The sequence below is a fragment of the Lonchura striata genome, chromosome 8 (assembly GCF_046129695.1).
Source record: "Lonchura striata isolate bLonStr1 chromosome 8, bLonStr1.mat, whole genome shotgun sequence".
Classification (NCBI taxonomy): Eukaryota; Metazoa; Chordata; class Aves; order Passeriformes; family Estrildidae; genus Lonchura; species Lonchura striata.
Genome location: NC_134610.1, coordinates 38,594,872 through 38,601,657, shown reverse-complemented (window position 1 = coordinate 38,601,657; position 6,786 = coordinate 38,594,872).

Here is a 6,786-nt window from a genome sequence, read left to right as displayed (position 1 = left end):
CAGCAGTTCAGCTTGTGGAACATCTTCTCCCTGGGTGTTTCCCGAGATTTTAAGAGGCAGAGGAAACACAGCTCTGAAGTAACAGTACCATTGCTGAAGGCTGGTATGGAGAACCCCCAGGCTCTCTGCCTTCAACACCCTGGGACTTCTCAGCACACCCAGCACTGTGACTCAAGTCTCCAAACACAAACCATTTGCATCTCACTCTTTGAGGAGTCCAGCATGGGAAGGACACACAAAAAGAAGGAGGAGGAGAAAAAAGGAAAGATTTCCATCTATGTGATTGGCTGGTCATTTACTAACTTCAGTTCAAGCACTGCACGTGAAGTTTTCAAGGAAAAACATGTCTGGATGAAAACAGCTGAGTAACAGGGATTCACTGCTAGAGAATGAGAAAATAAATCTGAAAACCCAGCTGGCATTTTTTCCAAGTTTACTTATGCTTGGAGAAGGAACAGAGCACTCCAACAATAAACACCATTATTTGGTTTATCAGTTTAAAGCACACGACTTTACCTCTTGAGTCAATCAAGTCTTGTTTTCCTTGTTGCTTTTTCATTTCTTTGCACACTACTGAAATATCTGCCACTGACAAATCTTCCTTAGCATCAAACCAATACTCACTTCCTTCCTCATTTTTTACACAGCCTTGGCAGTTGGGATAAAAATTCAAGTGTTAAAATTCAAACCATGGTATGCTAAGAGTATCACATTTCTGTGGTTTTAACTACTTACATCTCTTGGTGCTACATTTCAAAAATGTGACATTAGATTAATTAGAAACTTTTTTAAAGATGCAAGTAATAATACAGAGCTACTAATACTTATCAATAAATTTTGATAGCTGAATATAAACATTCCATCACAGGAAGGGCAGCTGTGTTACCATACACATGTTTTAAACAGGGTTTCTTTCCTCCCCTGAGAACTTAACTCACAAATAAAAGATAATTTTTACTAGGAGCAGACCACTCACCACGTTCCAGAGCCTGATCTTTAGGCTGTTCTTCCTGTGTCTCAGAGGAAGCAGAGTCACCTGGCTGATCACCATCAGTCTGTGAGTTGTCCTACAAACACATTTCAGTTGTATCACAGCACTCCCAACTAATTGTAAGTTATTTCTCAGAATATCAGCCCATGAAGCAGGTGAATTAAAAAAAAGTTGAATCTGCTGATCATCCTCAAGAACCCCCAAGTTACTTTATTTTGAAAGGGCAACTAAAATTGTGAACATAGGAGCTGCATTTGCAATTAGTGGCAGAGGATCCCAGGCTGAGAGCCCAGAAGACTCTGAACACATTTGCAGGCACCTGAAAGGAGAAAATACTTCTCAACATTACCATCTCCAAAACCCAGGAGTGAAGAATTCCCTACCATATTGACAGAAATCCCCTTTTCTCGCTGTTTTGGTTCTTCAAAGTCGGCTTTCCCTTCACCTGAAAGATCACTAAAACACATCCGAGAATTTCATACAAAATATGGGACAACAATTTTAAGTTCTACAATAATCAAAATATTTCCAGAAGCTCACAATAAAATTAACATACTTAATACATCTTGGCTTTTTTCATTATATCTTAATAGTTTTCTGTGTGATGTTCAGATGTATTCCTTACAATTTGAAATACCAGTGCAACTTGTACTAATTATTTACAAAACAGAACAATTGTCTTTGCTTTTTCTTAATTAACTTCACTCATGCTTAATAGGAAACTTCACACAGTCTCTAGAAGTTTACCCAATTCAGTAAAAACTTACTGCCAAGTTTGTTTTCATTTCCACTTACAGCAAGTCACTGGATGGGGTTCCTGAATGTATTCTATCATGTACCTGCCTGAAATAAACCATTTTTCTATCATTCTTCATATCTGAATGATAATCTTGGCAAAACAGCTTCATATTATCTCTTAATATTATCTATATGCTTAATATTATCTCTGCTGGCAGCAAAGTCTTTCTGCGTTTTTGTGGTGAGGGATTTTTTTGGGGGGGTTTTTGTTGCTTAGTGCCATTATAACAAGAGAGAAAATACTTTTAGCAGTGTAAGCAGGGAAACAGGAAAATGACCTGTAAATTGATAACTTTTACTATAAAGATGGTAAAGATATTCCCTGCTTTACATACTAGAACACTACAGAGGAAAAATGACCTTAAAATAAAACTATTGTCCCCAGAGGGCAATGCTGATCTTTCAGCTAAACAGCTTGAAACAACAAGATGCATTCCTGAAATAAAGAAATTATACGTTTAACATCTTATAAACTCATTTAACTTAGTAAGTACAACAACAAATGAAAACTACTTACTCAGAGTAGAGACTCTTTCTGAAAAACTGTCAAAAAAAAGAGATTTATCTATTATTATCTTAATTATAAAACAATTTCTATTAAAAACATAAAACAGTTAAGAAATTACCTTGGAGGGGATGTAAAAAGAAGAGAGTGGGGAAAACTTCAGCTCAACTGACAGTGGTGGAAGTTCATTTAAAGGTATGCCCATGCTTATTTTCTTTCTCATACTTCTGTAATTATTGTCCAGCACATCCATAACCAACAGGAAAGATGAATATAACTCAGCCTTATCTTCACATCTATTAAAATATAGGTAAAAAAGCAACATCAACTTAGACATTTAATTGATTTTACAGCTTCTGGAGATTTTACAGAAGTAAGATTTGGGGGTCCTTCGGACAACACCACTAATTATAAACACTCCTAGAAGCTATAGATAGAATCTACCAGTACCATTTAGCAATCTTTGCCTGATAACCAGCTACCCATTTTATTTTAAAGGACATTAAAGCACATGCCTTCCAAAATAGGTGCTTTCCTCCAAAGCCAGCTCATAAACCTTCAAGGAGTGCTGGTAGCACATCTCATAGTGGATGGCCAGAAGCTGCAGCTCTGCTTCAGTTGCTCTCTGCAGGGCATCCTGGCAGCAGCTTGATGCTGAATTCTTCCCAGTTTCCTTGTTGGCACGTTCTGGCCTTTAAAATAATAATAACAGAATATTTATTCCAGGGCTTCAATATTTTGTTTATGTTCATGGTCTTTTATTTTGAAGCAAGGAACTTCAGAACCAGAAGCTATTTTTGATATGATTTAAAGAAAAATCCTATTTAACCCACAATAATGATTGTAGCATTACAGTCAGCTTTATCAGAGGTAGGAACTGCACAAGCACCATCATAATTTCTATGCAAAAAGTGAAATCTTAAGAACAAAAAGAAACTTAGCAACACTGTGGATCTGCAACACACTCATTTTGTTTCCACAGCCATGGAACAGTTTCGGTTGGAAAGGATCTCTGGTGGTCTGCAACTGCAGAACAAGGCTGCTTTGGTCTTTGTTCAACTTCAAGAAGTCCTCAACTCGCTCTTCTCACCTGTCCAGGCTTCTGCATCAGAAATTGCTGCCCAGCAAACTTTTAATACCATCAGTTTTGCCAAGCCACAGACAACCTTTCAATCATGAAAAAAGCTCTTATCCAGAAACTCAAATTCCAAAACCAAGAACAAATTCCTGACCCACCTGTCAGTGCCTGACTTCCACTCACAGACGGACAGATCATCTTTGGATTCCTGCTTTTCAAAAAAAAAAAAAAAAAAAAGAAAAAAGCCAAAAGTTAACAGGTTAACACCCATGCAGACAACTTAAATAACAAAAGTTCTATCAAACTGGTCTGGTGGCCCTTCTTGTTTTGTGTCAGTTACCTGCACGTGTGAGCTGTGAGCTGTGAGGGACCATTCCGTGCTGGAAGCAGCATCCGCAGAGGTTTCAGCCAGCCACCCCACAGGTCGAGTTTTGCTCATCATGGTCACCTCTGTGCTCACTGCCCTGGAGCAGGGACAGGCCTGGGCACTGTTGCTTCTGCTCGCTGGGAAGGCAGCTCTGGAACCAGAGCCAGCAGGAACACTCCTCAGGGCTTCCCCACGCTCCAGCTTCACAGCCCTAGGGCTCTCACCAGAGGATTTATCTGCAGCTTCCATGCCAGCAACAGGATTCTTGCTCCGGAGGATTTCAGGGACTGGGAGCTGGGTTTCAGCCTCCTCTGCAGCGCTGCTGGTACCACGAGTGCACACCGCAGGTTGCTCACAGCTGCTGAAGTAGGAGGGCTCTGTGTGTTTGCAGAGCTGGGCCTCTTCCCTGGGCGGCAGGAGAGCAGTGGCTGGCTCCACTGCCACACTCTGGGCGGGTCTATCGCTCTTTCCAGAATCTTCTTCCCCTGCTGCCATTCCGGGAGGCACCTTGTCACCAACCAGTGGCATGGCCTTCACCTCTCCAACCTCCTCCTGCTTCGAAAACTCATTTGAGTTGTTCTTATCCTCCTCATACTCCTCGTAAGCACTGAGATACTCCAGCTGCGAGTCTTCCCCTAAACCTGCGGCCATGAAGGAGGTCTGAGTGCAGCAGCTCCTTCTGCTGCTCTTTTCCACTTCCATGGCTCCAACAGGCTCTCCTCCTCTTCAGAAGGAATCACACAACTCACTGCCACTGCAACCTCTCAAAGTCACTGGTTTGGCTCTTCCTACCTTCGTAAAAATTAAGAGAAGTTCAAGATGCTCCACAGTATACAGAAGGATAAAAAAATACATTAAATTAACCATCCTATTTTCACCTACTGCATGCTACTAAAGCAGGTAGGAATTCTACAGCACGTTCCTAAAGAAATCCTAAGAACTGATTTCTGAATTGGTGGAATTCCTGTTACATAACACAGCACACAAAGTGTTCAACTAAAGTTTACTTATATTATGGAAGAAGTGAACTTTGAGGTCTGTGCCTCCCAAAAATTAAAAATCCCTTGGGTGTTGGACAAGGGGGAAATGAAAGCATATTCTTCTTAATTCTGGGGAAGAAAGAAAAAAACAGGGATAAACCCCTGAGAATCTTTACAATCAGAAAGTTGTAAAGGAACACAGGAAGGTCATTTAGCAATAGAAGGAAGCTGGACAATTCACCAGACTAAAGCAATACACCTGCTCTGAACTTGCAGCCCGTTTGGTAACAAACACCAAGAAAAAGCAGACAAAGCATGTAGGGGTGGAATATGCTCTTTGTGAAGCTTGTTTCTTAGGAATATTGTCAATTCTTCTCTGCCTTCCCTCAGAAGCTTCTAACAAAGAAAGGAGTACATAAAAACATTACCCATCTTTCTCAATTATGCCTGTTTTCCAAACTACGTCAATGACACATCTAAATTTAAGTCACTCTCTCTGACAGTCCTTCGTGGGGGAAGGGGGGGAAGAAATAAGGATTAAAGTTCAAATTTTCAAATATTCAAGCTTTCCACTATCCCAGGTTGCTCCAAGCCCCATCCAACCTGGTCTTGAGCACTTCCACGGTTAAATGATACACTTCTACAGTTATTTTTGCCTCAAAAACATTGTCCTTTTTTATTACATTAACTTTACTTTCACCCCCTAGCTTAAGCCTTGAGCAACTCCGTGGAATTAAACAGCCAAACACTGCCAAAGCATATCCCAGACGCCGGTACAGAAATCACAACGAACTCACAGAGAAATCACTTTTCCCTTGAGAACAAGAACCAAAACACCTCCACGCCCCAGCCAAGGTACAGCAACCCCCCTGTCGCTGCTGGTGATACACCCAAACTCCGAGCCACAGCCGGGCCCGTCCCCGCCGCAGCGCTGGCTGAGGGTGGGGAGCCCTGAGGGCAGCCCGGTGCTCCCGCTCGCCCCGCGGGATCCCTCAGATGGGAAAAGGGCGTCTCACCGCAGCTCCAGAGCAGCTCCAGAGCAGCCTGAGGCGCGGTCCCGCCGCCCGCACCGAGCCCCGGCGCTCCCGCTCCGGCTCGCCGAGCCCCGGCGCTCCCGCTCCGGCTCGCCGAGCCCCGGCGCTCCCGTTCCGGCTCGCCCAGCCCCGGCGCTCCCGCTCCGGCTCACCCAGCCCCGGCGCTCCCGCTCCGGCTCGCCCAGCCCCGGCGCTCCCGTTCCGGCTCGCCCAGCCCCGGCGCTCCCGCTCCGGCTCGCCCGGCCCCGGCGCTCCCGCTCCGGCTCGCCCGGCCCCGGCGCTCCGGCTCACCCAGCCCCGGCGCTCCGGCTCCGGCTCACCCAGCCCCGGCGCTCCCGCTCCGGCTCACCCAGCCCCGGCGCTCCGGCTCGCCGAGCCCCGGCGCTCCCGCTCCGGCTCGCCCGGCCCCGGCGCTCCCGTTCCGACTCACCCAGCCCCGGCGCTCCCGCTCCGGCTCGCCCAGCCCCGGCGCTCCCGTTCCGACTCACCCAGCCCCGGCGCTCCCGCTCCGGCTCGCCCAGCCCCGGCGCTCCCGTTCCGACTCACCCAGCCCCGGCGCTCCGGCTCGCCGAGCCCCGGCGCTCCCGCTCCGGCCGCCGCCCGCAGCCCCCTCACGGCCCCGCCACGCGCGCAACCAACGTCCGCCGCCGCGCCCCGCGCTCATTGGCTGCGACGCGCAGCGCTCCGACGCCTGATTGGCTGCGGCGCGGAGCCCGCTCTCGCCGCGTGCAACTCCCGCGCCTTCCCTTGGAAAGCGGGGCCGCCTCATCCCCTCAGAGGAGGTACCGCCATTTTCCCCCCAGAATCGGTATCGCTGTATCCCCTCCCCGCGTCCCCTCAGAGCCAGTATCGCCATATTCCCTCAGAAGCACTACCGCCGTGTCCCTCAAGAATCGGTGCTGCCGTTTTCCCCTCAGAGCCGTACCGCCATATCCCCTCAGAAGCAGTACTGCCGTGTCCCCCCGCTCATGGCTCTCCCCTCACGGTCCCTTCCCTCCCTTCATGAACACTTCTCTCCCCTCACGGTCCCTCG